This window comes from Salvelinus sp. IW2-2015, unplaced genomic scaffold (assembly GCF_002910315.2).
Source record: "Salvelinus sp. IW2-2015 unplaced genomic scaffold, ASM291031v2 Un_scaffold2945, whole genome shotgun sequence".
Lineage (NCBI taxonomy): Eukaryota > Metazoa > Chordata > Actinopteri > Salmoniformes > Salmonidae > Salvelinus > Salvelinus sp. IW2-2015.
Genome location: NW_019944240.1, coordinates 26229 through 47066, shown reverse-complemented (window position 1 = coordinate 47066; position 20838 = coordinate 26229). Strand labels below are relative to the sequence as shown.

Below are 20838 nucleotides of genomic sequence, written 5' to 3'. Positions count from 1 at the left end.
GCCGGCGACAAAGCCGCTTACTTTTATTTCCGCKAACCAACCTAGTCACGATTGCGGTAAAGTTCTGCCTCCGGCTTAGTATGAAATGTAGCCGTAATGTTGAGGTGGAATTGGCACGCAGTACGCTCTTAAAGGTCTTAAACTCTTGATGGTTGCTAGGCAGCACCCTTTACTAGTATCCTACTGGCATAACAATAACAATACGGGGATGAGGTAGTTGGGTCGGCTATTTACAGATGGGCTGTGTACAGGTACAGTAAGCTGCTCTGACAGCTAATGCTTAAAGTTAAAGAGGGAGAGATAAGACTCCAGCTTCAGAGATTTTTGCAATTCGTTCCAGTCATTGGCAGCAGGAAGGAAAGGCGGCCCAAAAAATACAAAACTGAAATATATAATTTACATAAGTATGTAGACCCTTTACTCAGTACGTTGTTGAAGCAACTTTGGCAGCAATTACAGCCTCAAATCTTCTTGAGTATGATGCTACAAGCTTGGCACACCTGTATTTTGGGAGTTTCTCCCATTCTTCTCTGCAGATCCTCTCAAGCTCTGTCAGGTTGGATGGGGAGCGTTGCTGCAAAGCTATTTTCAGGTCTCTCCAGAGATGTTRGATCGGGTTRAAGTCCGGGCTCTGGCTGGCCCACTCAAGGAAATTCAGAGACTTGTCCCGAAGKCACTCCTGTGTTGTCTTGGCTGTGTGCTTAGGGTCGTTGTCCTGTTGGAAGGTGAACCTTCGCCCCAGTCTGAGGTCCTGAGCACTCTGGAGCACTCCGTTCATCTTTCCCTTGATCATGACTAGTCTCCCTGCTGCTGAAAAACATCCCCACAGCATGATGCTGCCACCACCATGCTTCACCATAGGGATGGTGCCAGGWTTCCAGACATGACGCTTGGCATTCAGGCCAAAGAGTTTAATCTTGGTTTTATCAGACCAGAGAATCTTGTTTCTCATGGTCTGAGAGTCCTTTATGGTCCTTTACGGTTTGCCTTTTGGCAAACTCCAAGTGGGTTGTCATGTGCCTTTTACTGAAAAGTGGCTTCCGTCTGGCCACTCTACCATAAAGGCCTGAATGGTGGAATGCTGCAGAGATGGTTGTCCTTCTGGAAGGTTCTCCCATCTCCACAGAGGAACTCTGGAGCTCTGTCAGAGTGGCCATCAGGTTCTTGGTCACCTCCCTGACCAAGGCCCTTCTCCCCCGATTGCTCAGTTTGGCCGGGCGGCCAGCTCTAGGAAGAGTCTTGGTTGTTCCAAACTTCTTCCATTTCAGAATGATGGAGGCCACTGTGTTCTTGGGGACCTTCAATGCTGCAGACATTTTTTGGTACCCTTCCCCAGGTCTGTGCCTCGACACAATCCTGTCTCGGAGCTCTACGGACAATTCCTTCAACCTCATGGCTTGGTTTTTGCTCTGACATGCACTGTCAACTGTGTGACCTTATATAGACAGGTACGCGCCTTTCCAAATCACATCCAATCAATAATTTACCACAAGTGGACTCCAATCAAGTTGTAGAAACATCTCAAGGATGATCAATGGAAACAGGATGCACCTGAGCTCAATTTCGAGTCTCATAGCAAAGGGTCTGAATACTTGTGTAAATAAGGTATCTGTTTTTTTATTTTTAATACATTTGCAAAAATGTCTAAAAACCTGTTTTAGATTTGTCATTATGGGGTATTGTGTGTAGATTGATGATAATTTAAAAAAATATTTAATCTATTTTAGAATAAGGCTGTAACATAACAAAATGTGGAAAAAGTCAAGGGGTCTGAATACTTTCTGATTACATTTTATATGCTCAATGAATTTATTAAAATAGACCAATGACATCTGCACACTACTACTACCACTCATCCCGGCATGCACGCGGGAAGAATAAAAGGTGTCTACAGGCAAGATTGTGTTAAAAATGGGCCTGTTTGGGGGGTCATATAAATATTGCCCAATTTGAAACAATTAATTGTCCTAAAGGTTACAGTCATTCTTACCCTAAAAAGGCACTGGTGTTACAATTTAAGAAGTGTGCAACTAGGTTTTCATAAATATGGTATCCAACATAAGATTGACAGAATTTCAATGAAGAGCTCGTTCATTTCTGTATTGTAATTATATTTACAGAATACATTATTGGCCATATGACTATGTAACACCTGCGGCCTATAGGGTTACCTCAAATGGCAGTTCCTGTTTACTGAGGGGGAACACTTCAACCATAGGACGACACGTTCGTGACACGCTACCTATTGGGTTGGACCATGAGTTCTGAGCATTACAAATGGACCAGACAACACTTTATCAAAAATATATAATTTTATTACAAGTTTCTCTTTAAATTGACAAGATTAAAACCCACAGGCACTTTCTGTTTATTAGCCAGTACTAACAGTCATTAATCAATAATACCCGGATGGTAGTGTCTGTAGACAGARGGGTTGCCTCCTATAACGTACCGGCGTTCCGGGTTACACGTCTGTACGTAAAGAACGTCAGTTTGGCATCGTGGAAAGGGAGGAGTTGGGACATCCGCTTGTTGCCCTAGCAACAATCAGTCAATTCTATTAGCCTGAACCGCGGTGCACCGGTCTATGGCCTGTGACGTGAACGGGCAAAATTGGTGAGGGAGGAACACCCTTCTCAAATAGAACAGTAATCTGCTCGGCCATGTTGTCAACAAGGTGCATCATCCAGAAACGAGATGTCGTATGTTAACATTTTCAAACTTGGGGAGGCAGAAAGCGTTTTTTTTTTTAAATCAAAAGCAATCACTTTTGCATGTGAAAACACAGAATCCTATTCATTACTACACGCGATTAATCTAGTCTAAGCTACATCACGTTGGTTTTGAGCCGGCTTTTCCGTGTGCTTTGAATTGGGCATCTGGCTCACGCCCGGAAGACGGTTCCAAAACGAATGCAATCACTTTTCATCCGGTACAAACTCCAATAATCGATTTCCCCTCAATTCCTGCCTGCATTTTAAGCCCCACCCACCCAAACGTGTGATTTGTTGGGAGAGTTGTCAGTCTGAAGAGGAATATTCTTTCCTCCCCTTTCCTCCCAAAGTGGCCAATAGAGTCCGTTATTCATCCCACACCTAGTCACTGTCGRTACCTTGGTCTGTGTGTCTGAGACATACCCGGATGGTGGCTTGTGCCCTACTCAATCAATACTTTAAATAGCTGGGAGTACAAAGCAATAAGTTACGTTACATCTCATATTCGTAAATACCTTACCGAAGCCATCATCACGCCGATGGGGAAGTGGCGCAAGAACTACAAAAACAACGACAGCCGACAACCCTGAAATGCAATGCAAACTATGTTAGGACGGACGCCACTACGAGCTCTCTCCAACCAGAGCTCCACAGCTCTGACATTTGCAGTTTGGACCGAAGTTCGTTTTCCTTGGAGCCAAGCGCCACGGACAACCTCCTGTTCCCTGCACTGCCCTAACAGAGGTAACACGACCCCAAAAACCCCAGGGTGGACTACAAGCGCCAGAGGGAGTGAACTGCAAGGAGAGKGAGAAACAGTAGTTTAAGTAAGATGCTCATATCACGGACGGACGGACGGTGGTTAAAATGTTCAGACAATGAAACACCGTTGGTCGGAGTGGAATCTCAGTAGTCGGGAGTCGCGTCCTGCCGGACAGTTATGGAGGATGAGGGAGGAAGATTTGAAGGGAGGAAGTTTTGTGGTTCCTAGAAGGGACACAGAAGCACATAATTTATGATATACAGTGGGACAGGTGCCATTAATACAGGTAACGAGTGGAGGACAGAGGAGCCTCTTAAAGAAGAAGTTACAGGTCTGTGAGAGCCAGAAATCTTGCTTGTTTGTAGGTGACCAAATACTTATTTTCCACCATAATTTGCAAATAAATTCATAAAAAATCCTACAATGTGATTTTCAGGATTTTCTTTCTTCTCATTTTGTCTGTCATAGTTGAAGTGATGAAAATTACAGGCCTCTCTCATCTTTTTAAGTGGGAGAACTTGCACAATTGGTGGCTGACTAAATACTTTTTTGCCCCACCGTATGTCGTCATGATAAAACAGTGGCACATGCTGTATGTTGGGGGCGTGTCAGAACTGAGCTACACTGTATAATACCCCCCCCCCCCACCAAGGTGAGGAGGATGATCCTAACTTAGAATGTATTACAGATTCTGGATGACAGGAAAACATGGCTTGCCTTAAACAGTCTTGTCCATAGTTGGCATTTTAATCATATTTTCACCTTAAAATGTCAGATATTTTGGTGCCACAGCAGCCTTTCCTTTCCATGGGAGAACATTTTTATTATTTATATTTAACTAGGCAAGTCAGTTAAGAACAAATTCTTATTTTACAATGACGGCCAAACTCTCCCTTAACCCAGACGACGCTGGGCCAATTGTGCGCTCCTCCCTATTGGACTCCCCCGATCACGGCCCGGTTGTCATACAGCCCGGTATTGAACCAGGGCCTGTAGTGACACCCTCTAGCACTGAGATGCAGTGTCTTAAGACAGSTGAACCACTCTGGACTTCCTCACCTGGCTGATAGTGGACCGTTTCAGATCTAAAAGGTCAACTGGAGCACCTTAAAAGGAGCTACTGGAGTTGGAACCACACACAGCAATGGTGTTGGTCAGGTGACCCACTCCCTTCTCATAGTCTCCTGAGGGTCGGGAAAACTAAATAGATTAGTTGAAAAGGTACACTGTTAGGATGGGATTAAATGAACCCTAAACTAATTAACTATAAAAAAAAGAATATTAAAGAAATTCAAAAAATAATTGGTGTAAACTTCTAACCAGGCAACATCTCCCCTTACAGTCTCTGGTACTGTTRGCTGAGGGAATGTAATCATTCACTGTTGTAAGTTATCCGACCATAATAACATTTAATTTAGAATGTAACATCAGCTCCTTCAGAAGAATGTGTTATTTTTAAAATATTTTTTATTTATTTTTAGAGTTAATTAGTAGTTTAGGGTTCATCTAATCCCATCCTAACAGTGTACCTTTTCAACTAATCTATTTAGTTTTCCCGACCCTCAGGAGACTATGAGAAGGGAGTAGATATGAGGTGGATGGAAGCAAAAAGGAGATTGTAAACTGTAACCCACCTGGAAGCCAAAGGAGCGAATAATTACAATTTAGCAGATTAACACTGGAGTGATAAATCATCAGATGATCATGTGCAAGTGGAGATACTGGTGTGCAAAAGAGCAGAAAAGTAAATAAATAAAAACAGTAAGGGGATGAGGTAGGTAAATTGAGTGGGCTGTTTACAGATGGACTATGTACAGCTGCAGCGATCGGTTAGCTGCTCAGATAGCAGATGTTTACAGTTGGTGAGGGAAATAAAAGTCTCCAACTTCAGCGATTTTTGCAATTCGTTCCAGTCACAGGCAGCAGAGAACTGGAAGGAAAGGCGGCCAAATGAGGTGTTGGCTTTTGGGATGACCAGTGAGATATACCTGCTGGAGCGCGAGCTACGGGAGGGTGTTGTTATCGTGACTAGTGAGCTGAGATAAGGCGGAGCTTTACCTAGTATAGACTTATAGATGACCTGGAGCCAGTGGGTCTGGCGACGAATATGTAGCGAGGGCCAGCCGACTAGAGCATACAGGTCGCGGTGGTGCGTGGTATAAGGTGTAAACAGCGGTGAGGTCCAGCTGAGGCCACTATGAAGGAGATAGGAGACCACGTGACACCTAGGGTGTAGACAGGGGGAGATGAATGGGAAGGAAAGGGAGAGTATCTGTATGTAGTGTGATGTCAAAATGAGGTCAAGTCAAATGTGTGTGTCTCTGACTACCTGTCAGTCAGTTGCTTCTCAAAGTCTACCTCGGTCAGTGGAGCGTTGCATAGCGATGAACGTGGCTCCCAATTCTGCTGTCGGACTTCTTCCCGGGCCTCAGCGGGTGGTCACCAGATCGAGGAGTGAAGGACAGCAGGGGGGGAAATCTGATAGGTGCTCACCTCTCCTGCAATAGAAGTGTTGAATGTAGAATAAAGCATCGCTCATGGTGATTGGATGTCAAATAAATAAACAAATAAATCCTGGCCAATAGTTGAGAAGAGATGCTGTTGCTAGGCTAAGSCCAGATCTGTATGTCCACTCAACCACATCTACTAATCATAGACCAGAGGGTCAATCTGAAGGTATAGACAGGATGAGGGAGAGAGAGAATTCACCATCAGTGTAGGAATGCTGATCAGTGATCAGATCCACTCGGTCCATAAAATACTAGTATTCATTATGATCTTACCTTTTGCAAATTCTTAGTCTGGATTGTTCTCTTGGGGTCAAAGTGGACCCTGTATATTAATGAAATACGATTAGCATTGTAAATCCATATGTACATGTACTAGCTAGCTAGCTAGCTAGCTAGCACTGTAGTAGTACCTAATATAGGATACTTGTTATTAGCTGTTATAGATCAACTTCATGATGATAAGCTCCTCTTACATGTGATCTAGTATTAAAGTTGACCTCCAGTGGCCACCACAACTCCTCCATCTGGAAAGCCAAGACGACAGACAGACAAGCTGGCAGACAGGCAGGCAGACAGACAAGCTGGCAGACAGACAGGCAGACAGACAAGCTGGCAGACAGGCAGGCAGACAGACAGGCAGACAGACAGACAAGCTGGCAGACAGACAGACAGACAAGCTGGCAGACAGACAGACAGACAAGGTGGCAGACAGACAGACAGACAAGCTGGCAGACAGACAAACTGGCAGACAGACAAGCTGGCAGATAGACAAGCTGGCAGATAGACAAGCTGGCAGATAGACAGACAGACAAGCTGGCAGACAGGCAGACATACAAGCTGGCAGACAGACAGACAGACAAGCTGGCAAACAGACAAGCTGGCAGACAGACAGACAAGCTGGCAGACAGACAAGCTGGCAGACAGGCAGACAGACAAGCTGGCAGACAGACAGACAGGGAGACAGGCAGGCACACGCCCACACAGCCAGAGCTGGGCAAAATAGACAAAATGCGAAACAAATGTTGCTATTTATAAGTTGCACCTCCGTCACTGGGTCGCGTCATGCTATTATTAGGAACGCTCTCAAGCTCTGCCGGCGGCGACATAGTAGTGCTCAAAGGTTGTGAGAGATGGAGGCTATGACTGTTTTTGTCTCGATAACACTATAGTGGCCTGAAAATATAACGACATTTAGTAGGAAACAACTTTGCCGCCATCATGTCGTCAAATGGATTGCAATGTTGTCATTAGCTAGCAAAGTTAATCAAAAAAATWGATAGCAATGCTAATGTTACCTAGCTAAAAATCAGTGGTCTCCCTCAATCTTAGCTAGCTAGCTAACGTTGTACTGCATCTAATGTCAAGCTGGCTACGTCAAAATGATGACAAAAGGTTATCTTTCTAATTATGTTCCTCCTTTTGCCATTGTATTTCCAAGCCACTTGAATGCACTTTTGAGTTCTTGAGAATAGCCATAGCTAGCTACCYTAGTGATCCCCTCAAGAGCAGATCATTTCAGTTCATCATTTATATAGCTTGCTAGCTAGCTAGTTGGTTGTGCTAGAAATTATATAATCATGCTAGGCACTTGTTTCAATGCACCTTCTAAATATGAAATTACAAGACAAAAAAGGACACTTACCTAAGCTGTTCCTCTATGCATCCTCTTGGTTGTGACGGTAGAGTAGCTAGCTAATCTCCTTTCCCAGAGGGTGGACACGACACGACTTTTCAAAATCCTATATAGACTGAGCCTCACATTWAACGACACCACTACACGATTCCTCACTTGGCGGTGAGGATTCTCGATACCATACCGTCTCGCCAACACAATAATGTGATGCGATTAGACTGTTAACGTAGCTAGAATGAGCTGTGGCTCAAAGCAGCCTTAAAACATCTTCAGTGAGAAATTAATGAGTTGAAATATCTAGCCACCATTTTGAATTGAATAACATTMCTTGTGAACTTCAGAGRTGTAACGATTTGACACTTTGGCTTRGGTTAAAGGCAAGTACAAACGCATACTGGCCTGCACAGCCCTYCACAGAGCCCTGACCTCAACCCCATTGAACACCTTTGGGATGAATTGGAACGCCGACTGRGAGCCYGGCCTAATCGCCCAACATCAGTACCCGACCTCACTAATGCTCTTGTGGCTGAATGGAAGCAAGTCTCTGCAGCAATGTTCCAWCATCTAGTGGAAAGCCTTCCAGGAAGAGTAGAYGCTGTTATATCAGCAAAGGGGGGGACCAACTCCATATTAATGTCCATGATTTTGGAATGAGATGTTCGACGAGCAGGTGTCCACATACACTACATGACCAAAAGTATGTCAATATTTGAATTATTTCTTTTATATAGTCAATTTTTACTCGTCTTTATCAATGGTGTCAATAATTTCAAACCTCACTGTATGTACTTGTATGTAATTATGTGTGGATACATATATAACCATATATGGGCATATAAAACATAGAAGTAACAGAGGTACATGTAACTGCCAGAATAAAGGAAACACCMGGGTAAATGAGGGATACAAATTAGCCGATTATTTTGGCTATCATGGCTAGAAAAAGAGATCTCAGTGACTTTGAAAAGAGSGGTCTCAAATGAGCATAGGGGGGGTTTAAAGMGTYTGTGTGTGTGTCTSTCAGTCACCAGATCTCAACCCAACTGAACACTTATGGGAGATTCTGGAGCTGCACCTGAGACAGTGTTTTCCACCACCAWCAACAAAACACCAAGGTCTACACCTGTTGTATTCAGCGCACGTGACAAATYAACTTTGATTTTAAATMATGGAATGGCTCATGGAAGGACGGTGTCGCATCCCTCCAATAGAGTTCCAGACACTTGTAGAAGCTATGCCTKAGCACATTAAAGCTGTTCTGGCAGCTCGTGGTGGCCCAACAGCCTATTAAGACACTATGTTGGTGTTCCCTTTATTCTGGCAGTTACCTGTAGATAACCATTTATCATGGGACTGACCATAGACGCGTCCTTTGGGCAGGACAGTGCCTCCGTTGGCCAGGCTGTTGAGCTCTCCGGTGGATTCTCCTCTCCGTGACTCTCCTCCGGTACCACCCGTTAACGGCAGCACGGCGTCGTCTGTCCCCTTGGCGCCRGGTAGCTCCTTGAACACGGGAAGCTCCTCCTCTTCCTCCTCAGGGATCTGTCCTAAGGACTCATCTGAGATCCTGGACAGGGCAGCTCGCTCCTTCTTTATTCGACCTGACCGGGGGGGACGGTGACAACACTTTTACACACACATACACACTGTACACACATACTGTCGCAACTCATTAAAGAACCGCGACAAGGCGGTTATTCTGCCTGACCAGTGAGGAGACTGTGTCAGGATGATACGTACACAATAATAATAATAAAAATAATACTAGTAACAATAATAATAAATAATACTATTAACAATAATAATAAATAATACTATTAACAATATTAATAAATAATACTACTAACAATAATAATATATAATACTACTAACAATAATAATAAATAATACTACTAACAATAATAATAAATAATACTATTAACAATAATAATATATAATACTACTAACAATAATAATACTACCAACAATAATAATAAATAATACTACTAACAATAATAATAAATAATACTATTAACAATAATAATAAATAATACTACTAACAATAATAATACTATTAACAATAAATAATACTATTAACAATAAATAATACTACTAACAATAATAATATATAATACTACTAACAATAATAATAAATAATACTATTAACAATAATAATATATAATACTATTAACAATAATAATAAATAATACTACTAACAATAATAATAATTAATACTACTAACAATAATAATATATAATACTACTAACAATAATAATACAATTAACAATAATAATAATTAATACTACTAACAATAATAATAATTAATACTACTAACAATAATAATAATTAATACTACTAACAATAATAATACAATTAACAATAATAATACGCGTAATAATAATATATAATAATAATTGTTAATAATTATAAACAATACTATTAATAATAATATAAATACTATTATTATTAATAGTAATACTGATATTAATAATAATACTATTAATAATACATACTAATAATAAATAATACTATTAATACTTATAATATTAATAATTTGAATAATGCTATAAACAATACCATTGATAATACTAATAATGCTATTAATAATGCTATCAATAATACTGCTACTAATAATACTACTATTAATAATAATAATAATAATATTAATAATTATATATTCAACTCTCAAAGGGCTCTAAGCACCAACATAAAACAAGCAATTAAAAAACGACTGTAATCATCATGAGTAGATGGACGGTCAAGAGACTAAAAGGTTGAGAAAGTTCATGGCTTGATTGACATATACACACTGTCATGATGATATGCACACACACACAGAAATATAGATCTAGAATATCATTGGACATTTGGGTCATTTAGCAGACACTCTTATCCAGAGCCACTCACAGTTAGTTAGCTATCTTAAGATACTGTAGCTAGGTGGGACAACCACATATCAGTTAGTGCATTCATCCTAAGATGTCTAGGTGAGACAACTACATATCACAGTTGGTTGCATTCATCTTAAGATAGCTAGATGGGACAACCACATATCAGTTAGTGTATTCATCTTAAGATAGCTAGATGGGACAACCACATATGCGAATTGTTTCAGGAAATTAGGCGTACAGTATGTCGCAAGTCACGACTTCACAGGCATTTGAACGTGTATTACTTTTTAAAATATCAAAATGCGTTTTTTTGGGCAGAAATGCCTTCTGGAACATTTTAACATCCATGTGCATTAATAACAGACTTGTATATACGAATAAAGTTGTTAATATTACAAGCATAGTTGGTTTAGCCACAGAAAAAGTCAGAAACCATGATTGGCTGAGATTATGAATGGGCTGGACATGCAGAGAGATGAGTTTCGGATCGGTCTGTCGTGTAGCATCTTCTGTCTATAAAATGAGCTATATAAATATATAAATACTTATTTTCCACCATAATTTGCAAATAAATTCATTAGAAATCCTACAATGTGATTTTGTCTGTCATAGTTGAAGTGTACCTATGATGAAAATTACAGGCCTCTCATCTTTTTAAGTGGGAGAACTTGCACAATTGGTGGCTGACTAAATACTTTTTTGCCCCACTGTATCACAGTCAGTTGGTCCTCTTAAGATAGCTAGATGGGACAAACACATATCACAGTCATAGCGAGTATATTTTTAGAGACAAGTGGATAGGTTAAATGTCACACACAGTACAAAACACACACATACAGTTTGCGGACGGAAGTGTGTTGTGCTTGACACGGCATCTGTCTGTGTGTTGTGTTTGACACAGCATCTGTCTGTGTGTTGTGTTTGATCTTGTTGTGTTATGCTTGTGGACAGAGCAGAGGGACCTCTCCACTACGTTCCTGTTAGTGGAATGTTATGTGGCCGTCAGCTGATCCTGGGGGAGAGAAACCTAATCCTAACATTTAGAAAGTGCTTAGCAACCACTCGTTCCCTCGATCAGAAACAGTTTTGACTCTCACGCAGCAGCGTGTTGTGTGTTGTGTGTGTGTGTGTGTGTTGTGTGTGTGTGGTGTGTGTGTGTGTGTGTGTGTGTGTGTGTGTGTGTGTGTGTGTGTGTGTGTGTGTGTGTGTGTGTGTTTGACCTTGACATCAGCAGGAGAACAGCAACTCTCACATTAGGACTTAGTTACACCTGCATACCAGAGTCATGTGTTTAGAGTCGAAACATTGAAGTTCCTGCATTAATATGCATTAACACTACACATTCTATAACAGCCATGTTAGAAAACCCCATTAACATGACACTACAACATTCTATAACAGCCATGTTAGAACCCCATTAACATGACACTACAAATTATAACAGCCATGTTAGAACCCCATTAACATGACACTACAACATTCTATAACAGCCATGTTAGAACCCATTAACATGACACTACAACATTCTATAACAGCCATGTTAGAACCCCATTAACTGACACACAACATTCTATAACAGCCATGTTAGACCCCATTAACATGACACTAAAACATTCTATAACAGCCATGTTAGCCCCATTAACATGACACTACAACATTCTATAACAGCCATGTTAGAACCCCATTAACATGACACTACAACATTCTATAACAGCCATGTTAGAACCCATTAACATGACACTACAACATTCTATAACAGCCATGTTAGAACCCCATTAACATGACACTACAACATTCTATAACAGCCATGTTAGAACCCCATAACATGACACTACAACATTCTATAACAGCCATGTTAGAACCCCATTAACATGACACTACAACATTCTATAACACCATGTTAGACCCCATTAACATGACACTACACACTTCTATAACAGCCATGTTAGAACCCCATTAACATGCACTACAACATTCTATAACAGCCATGTTAGAACCCATTAACATGACACTACAACATTCTATAACAGCCATGTTAGAACCCCATTAACATGACACTACAACATTCTATAACAGCCATGTTAGAACCCATTAACATGACACTACAACATTCTATAACAGCCATGTTAAACCCCATTAACATGACACTACAACATTCTATAACAGCCATGTTAGAACCCATTAACATGACACTACAACATTCTATAACAACCATGTTAGAACCCATTAACATACACTACAACATTCTATAACAGCCATGTTAACCCCATTAACATGACACTACAACATTCTAAACAGCCATGTTAGAACCCATTAACATGACACTACAACATTCTATAACAGCCATGTTAGAACCCCATTAACATGACACTACAACATTCTATAACAGCCATGTTAGAACCCATTAACATGACACTACAACAATTCTATAACAGCCATGTTAGACCCCATTAACATGACACTACAACAATTCATAAACCATGTTAGAACCCCATTAACATGACACTACAACATTCTATAACAGCCATGTTAAGCCCCATTAACATGACACTACAACATTCTATAACAGCCATGTTAGAACCCCATTAACATGACACTACAACATTCTATAACAGCCATGTTAGAACCCCATTAACATGACACTACAACATTCTATAACAGCCATGTTAGAACCCCATTAACATGACACTACAACATTCTATAACAGCCATGTTAGAACCCCATTAACATGACCTACAACATTCTATAACAGCCATGTTAGAACCCATTAACATGACACTACAACATTCTTTAACAAGCCATGTTAGAACCCATTAACATGACACTACAACATTTATAACAGCCATGTTAGAGCCTCATTAACATGACACTACAACATTCTATAACAGCCATGTTAGAACCCATTAACATGACACTACAACATTCTATACACCATGTTAGAACCCATTAACATGACACTAAACATTCTATAACAGCCATGTTAGACCCCATTAACATGACACTAAACATTCTATAACAGCCATGTTAGAACCCATTAACATGACACTACAACATTCTATAACAGCCATGTTAGACCCATTAACATGACACTACAACATTTATAACAGCCATGTTAGAACCCATTAACATGACACTACAACATTCTATAACAGCCAGTTAGAACCCCATTAACATGACACTACAACATTCTATAACAGCCATGTTAGACCCATTAACATGACACTACAACATTTATAACAGCCATGTTAGAACCCCATTAACATGACACTACAACATTCTATAACAGCCATGTTAGACCCCATTAACATGACACTACAACATTCTATAACAGCCATGTTAGAGCCCCATTAACATGACACTACAACATTCTATAACAGCCATGTTAACCCATTAACATGACACTACAACATTCTATAACAGCCATGTTAGAACCCCATTAACATGACATACAACATTCTATAACAGATGTTAGAGCCCCATTAACATGACACTACAAAATTCTATAACAGCCATGTTAGACCCCATTAACATGACACTACAACATTCTATAACAGCCATGTTAGAACCCATTAACATGACACACAACATTCTATAACAGCCATGTTAGACCCATTAACATGACACTACAACATTCTATAACAGCCATGTTAGACCCCATTAACATGACACTACAACATTCTATAACAGCCATGTTAGAACCTCATTAACATGACACTACAACATTCTATAACAGCCATGTTAGACCCCATTAACATGACACTACAACATTCTATAACAGCCATGTTAGAAACCCATTAACATGACACTACAACATTCTATAACAGCCATGTTAGAACCCATTAACATGACACTACAACATTCTAAACAGCCATGTTAGAGCCCCATTAACATGACACTACAACATTCTATAACAGCCATGTTAAGAACCTCATTAACATGACACTACAACATTCTATAACAGCCATGTTAGAACCCCATTAACATGACACTACAACATTCTATAACAGCCATGTTAGAGCTCCATTAACATGACACTACAACATTCTATAACAGCCATGTTAGAGCCTTATTAACATGACACTACAACATTCTATAACAGCCATGTTAGAGGTCATTAACATTACATGGAAAAAATGTAAACAATGCTATGTTACTGCATGTCTAGATTTAGAACAATATAAAACATTCTAAAAGTTGACGCAACTAACTACCACTGTCAACTGAATTCAAGAGAGTTCTCTCAGGCCGCGGTCGTGTTCAGTAAGCTCAAAGTGGAAGAATACAGTCAAACAGAGAGACCCCACTACTACTACATAGTCCAATGATACCTACTGGTATTACGCTCAGAGTTCATGAGGCTTACCAAGAATTACATATTTTAAACTGGAAGCTTACTTTACCCTTCTGAACATACCAACCAAATGCATACCTACCTAATCTGAACACAAAACAAACTGTATATTACAGTGGCATTCGGAAAGGTTTCAGACCTCTTGATTTTTTCCACAGTTTGTTACATTACAGCCTTAATCAATTTTAGAATAAGTAAACAATTTTCCTCGCCAATCTACACACACTACCCCATAATGACGAAGCGAAAACAGGTTTTTAGAACCTTAGAGAAGGACAACCATCTCTGCAGGACTCCACCAATTAGGCCTTTATGGTAGAATGGCCAGACGGAAGCCTCTCCTCAGTAAAAGGCACATGTCAGCCCACTTGGAGTTTGCCAAACGGCACCTAAAGACTCCCAGACCATGAGAAACAAGATTCTCTGGTCTGATTAAAGACTGAACTCTTTGGCCTGAATGCCAAGCGTCACTTCTGGAAACCTGGCACCATCCCTATGGTGAAGCATGGTGGTGGCAGCATCATGCTGTGGGGCTGTTATTCATCGGCAGGGACTGGGAAACTGGTCAGAATTGAAATAATGATGGATGACGCTAAATACAGGGATAAATACACTAACCTTAACCTTTAAATACACTAACCTTAACCTTTAAATACACTAACCTTAACTTTTAGTCTGACTCAGGAGGCGTGCACACCATCCACCGCTTCAAAGTATATTCATTGCTAATATTCAGTCCCTGGATGATAAAGTAAATGAGCTCAGGGCGAGGATCCCCTTCCAGAGAGATATCAGGGACTGTAACATACTCTGTTTCACAGAATCGTGTCTCTCTCCGGATATAATGTCTCCATCCATACAGCCAGCTGGGTTCTCAGTACATCGCACAGACAGGAATAAAGAYCTCTCCGGGAAGAAGAAAGGCGGAGGTGTATGWTTCATGATMAACTACTCATGCTGTGATTGTGAAAACATACAGAAATTCAAGTCCTTTTGTTCACCRGACCTAGAATACCTCACAATCAAATGCCGACTGCATTGCCTCCCGAGAMAATTATCTTCGGTCATCGTCACAGACGTGTATATTCCCCCGTCAAGCCGATACCACGACGGCTCTCAAGGAACTACACTGGACATTGTGCAAACTGGAAACCSCATAACCTGAGGCTGTATTTATTGTAGCTGGGGACTTTAATAAAGCAAATCAACACATCACCTGTGCTACTTGCGCATCAACAACTCTCGACCATTGGTAGTCTCCCTTCTGGGATGGCTACAACGCCCTCCCCCGCCCTCCCTTCGGCATATCAGATCAGGCCTACATTCTGCTCCACCTTTTCTTTAGGCAGAAACTCAAACAGGAAGTACCRGTGGTAAGGACTGTTCAATGCTGGTTTGACCAATTGGAATCCATACTTCAAGATTGTTTTGATCACGCGGCCTGGGATATGTTCCGGGTTGCCTCTGAGAATAACATTGACGTATACACTGACACGGTGACTGAGTTCACCAAGAAGTCTATAGGGGATGTTGTTCCCACCGTGACAATTAAAACCTTTCCAAACCCCAAAAAAGTGGCTATARGGCAGCATTTGCGCTTTAAACCACGGCAAGGTGACTGGGAATATGATCAAGTACAAACAGTCCAGTTATGCCCTCCTTAAGGCAATCAAACAGGCAAAACGTCKGTACAGAGATAAAGTGGAGTCGCCATTCAACGGCTCAGACACAAGAKGTATGTGGCAGGGACTCCAGACAATCACYGACTARWAAGGGAAAACCKGTCACGTCGCAGACACAAGCATCCGGTCAAGCTAAAACACCTTCTTCGTCCGCTTCGAGGRAAACACAGTGCCGCCAACGCGGACCCACCGCTGCTTCCGAGGACTGTGAGCTCTTGTTCTCCGTGGCCGATGTGAGTAAGACATTTAAGCGTGTTAATCCTCGCAAGGCTGCCAGCTCAGACCAGGTAGCTGGAGTNAATCAAACAGGCAAAACGTCAGTACAGAGATAAAGTGGAGTCGCCATTCAACGGCTCAGACACAAGACGTATGTGGCAGGGACTCCAGACAATCACGGACTACAAAGGGAAAACCAGTCACGTCGCAGACACAAGCATCCGGTCAAGCTAAAACACCTTCTTCGTCCGCTTCGAGGCAAACACAGTGCCGCCAACGCGGACCCACCGCTGCTTCCGAGGACTGTGAGCTCTTGTTCTCCGTGGCCGATGTGAGTAAGACATTTAAGCGTGTTAATCCTCGCAAGGCTGCCAGCTCAGACCAGGTAGCTGGAGTGTTTACGGACATATTCAACCTCTCCCTATCACAGTCTGCTGTCCCCACTTCCTTCATGATGTCCACCATTGTTCCTGTATCCAAGAAACCAAAGGTAACTGAACCAAATGACTATCGCTCCGTAACACTTACTTCTGTCATCATGAAGTGCTTTGAGAGGCTAGTTAAGGATCATATCACCTTCACCTTAACCGACATGCTAGTCCCTCTAGAGTACCACAGTATGAGTCATAATACCCATAAAACCTAGCAGTCAAACAGGGAAATGATTTTTTCCACCATTCATTTTTCCCCACAGGGGATTTTAGAAACACTTAAAATAAGGGCTGTGTTTCCAGTAGGCTTACAACTGCATGATGTTTTGATAACCGTGTAAATCTCTCTAGGACAAGGTGACTTTGATCAATATAGTAGAGAAGGTGAAAAGCTTCAAGTTCCTCGACGTACACATCACTGGCAATCTGAAATAGTCCACCCACACAGATAGTATGGTGAAGGAGGCACAACAGTACCTCAAGAGGCTGAATAAATTTGGCTTGTCAACTAAAACCCTCACAAACTTTTACAGATGCACAATTGAGATCATCCTGTCAGGCTGTATCACCGCCTGGTATGGCAACTGCACCGTCCGCAACCGTAGTGCTCTCCAGAGGGTGGTGCGGTCTTCCCAAAGAATCACCTGGGACACACTGCCTCCCCATCAGGACATCTACAGCACCCGGTGTCACAGGAAGTCCAAAAAAGATCAAGGACCCCAGACACTCGAGCCACAGCCTGTTCACCTCACTACCATCTAGCAGACCGAGGCAGTACAGGTGCGTCAAAGCTGGGACCGAGAGACTGGAAAAAAAGCTTATATTTCAAGGCCATCTGACTGTAAAATAGTCAACACTAGCCGCCCTCCACCCAGTACCCTGCCCTGAACTTTAGTCACTAGCCGCCCTCCACCCAGTACCCTGCCCTGAACTTTAGTCACTAGCCGCCCTCCACCCAGTACCCTGGCGCTGTGCTGAACTTTTAGTCACTAGCGCCCTCCACCAGTACGCTGCCTGAACTTTTAGTGGACTAGCCGCCGTCACACCAGTACTCTGCCCTGAACTTTAGTCCTAGGCCTGACACCATGTACTCAACTCGTGACTTAGAGGCGCTGCCTACTGTATGTACATAGACATAAAACAATAAATGTTTATATAACGTTTTACTATGTCCGCTATGTATAGTACCTTCTTCTAGTCCAGCAGTCGCATCCTAACTCAATATTGCTCTTAACATATACTATTCTATCGCACGTATTCTAAGATATTACTCATATATTATATCACGTATATTCTACAGATATACTATATATTCATCCACGTATTCTACGACATACTATTATTCTACCCACCGTATTCTACAGATCTACTATAATATTCTAATCCAGTATTCTACAGTACATACTATATATTTATCCACGCGTATTCTACGACATTACTATATATTCCATCCAATACTGTCTATTATATACTTTATAAAACTCCCGGGAGCTCCGACATTGCTCGTACTTAACTATTTTCTTAATTCCATTATTTTAACTTTTTAGATGAATGTGTATTGTTGTTGTGTCTATGTTTAGAATACTACTGCAGTGTTAGAAGCTAGGAACATTCAAGCACTTGCTACACGCACGCTCAATGTAATCTGCTAAACATTGTTGGTTATACACCTAACCTTCACCACCAAAATAAAAACTAACTCATGCCACCAAACAAAACCCGAAACCTTACCACAAAACAAACAACTTCACCATACCAACAAAACCGAACCTCACACCAAACAAAACCTAAACTTCACACACCAAACAACCTAACCTTCACGCACCAAACATAACCCTAAGCTTCACCACGAACAAATCCTAACCTTCACTACAAACAAAATTCTAACCATGAAACAGACCCAAATAAAAACGAATTTCTCTACCAAACAAGAAAAGCTTAGATAATTCCTCTTCCAGTAAAGCTAGTTTCATTTGGGCCGTGGTGATGAAAGAAACACATGGTTGGCAGGGTTGTTTCGGTTTTAAGAGAGGCACATTGTGTGCTAGTTATGCCGGGGACAGGGACAGGGGACAGGGGCTGACTGGTAATACATACTTGCTATTTCGTCTCATCCAGGGGCAGCAGCAAACGCAGACGCAGGCAGCACAGACGCTAGAGCCCTGCAAGCGTGATCGAGGGCTATAGCCACACCGGTAACATCTCAGCACCTTAGCTGAGAGAGAGAGAGTGAGAGAGCAAGAGTGAGGGAGCGAGAGAGAGAAAGAGTGGAGGGAGTTTGAGCAGCGGAGAGAGAAGAGCGACGAGAGAAAGAGCGAGAGAGAAGAGCGAGAGGAGTGAGGAAGATGAGAGAGGAAGAGAGAAGAATCGAGAGAGAGAAGCGAAGAGAGAGAAGAGAGAGAGGAGCGAGAGAGGAGGAGCGAGAGAGAGAGCGGAAGAGCAAGAGGAAGAGCGAGAGAGAGAGAGAGAGAGCGCAAGAGAGACGAAGGAGAGGAGAGAGAGAGAGAGAGAGAGAACCGGAACGAGAGCGAGAGCGAGCGAGCGAGCGAGCGAGAGAGAGAGAGCGAGGCGAGAGAGAGAGAGAGAAGAGCGAGAGGAGAGCGCAGACAACACACATTTTTAAAACAGAGGTTGGTAAATTCAGCATGCAAACAAATATACACAATTGTAGATAATTCACCATGTTTTTCACACATGTGACAGACTGGTATTGTGCTGATATAAAGATGAGGTGAGGTACTCTTAAGTCCAGGTGTTACATGGTGCTCCTGTGGTTAAGGGCTAGGTTAGGGTTCTAGCTCAGTCTTAGTTGTTTACATGGTTGGCTCCCTGTTGTAACAGGTAGGTTAGGGTTTAGCCTCAGTCCTAGTTGGTTACATGGTGCTCCTGTGTAAAAGGCTAGGTTAGGGTTTGCCTCAGTCCTAGTTATTACTGGGTCGCGCCTATGTAAAAGGCTAGGTTGGTTTTAGGGGGGTTTAGCCCCTCCAGTTTTCCTAGTTGTTTACATGGTGGTCCTGTGTAAAAGGTAGGTTGGGTTAGCTAGTCTAGTTGTTACATGGATGCTCCTGTGTAAACGGTAGGTTTAGGGTTAGCCTCAGTCTAGTTGTTAGCATGGTGCTCCTGTGTAAAATGGCTGGTTAGGGTTAGCCTCAGTCCTAGTTGTTCATGGTGTTCCAGTGTAAAAGGCTAGGTTAGGGGTTAGCTACAGTCCTAGTTGTTACATGGTGCTCTGTGTAAAAGGTTCTAGGTTGGGTTTAGCCTCAGTCTAGTTGTGTACATGGTGCTCCTGTGTAAAAGGCTAGGATAGGGGTTAGCTCAGTCCTAGTTGTTACATGGTGGCTCCTGTGTCAGAAAGGCTAGGTTAGGGTTGCCTCAGTCCTGTTTGTCTACATGGTGGCTCCTGTGATCTACAAAGGCTAGAGTACTTAGGAGTTGCTGCAGTCAGTTTGTTTACTATTGGTGCATCTGTGTAAAAAGGTAGGTTGGTTTAGCCTCAGTCCTAGTTGTTACATGGGTGGCTCCTGGTGTTTAAAGGTAGGTTAGGGTTCAGCCTCAGTCCTAGTTGTTACATGGTGCTCAAGTGTAAAAGGCTAGGTTAGGGTTCCTCAGTCTCTGTTTTGTTACATTGGTGCTCATTGGTGTAAAGGGCCTAAGTTAGGGTTAGGCCT

General features: G+C 41.9%; 1 long non-coding RNA gene and 1 pseudogene across 1 annotated transcript; both read right to left on the bottom strand.

Moving 5' to 3' along the window:
• Nucleotides 1-20838, bottom strand: part of LOC112075031 (sodium-dependent phosphate transporter 2-like) — a 41286-nt pseudogene that overhangs the window by 16676 nt on the left and 3772 nt on the right.
• LOC112075029 (uncharacterized) lies at nucleotides 2173-8958 on the bottom strand. Its single transcript, XR_002894905.2, has 5 exons — nucleotides 7630-8958; nucleotides 6261-6309; nucleotides 5836-5975; nucleotides 5536-5702; nucleotides 2173-3701 (listed from the first exon to the last, which is right to left on the bottom strand). It is a non-coding gene; the product is annotated as an uncharacterized lncRNA (long non-coding RNA).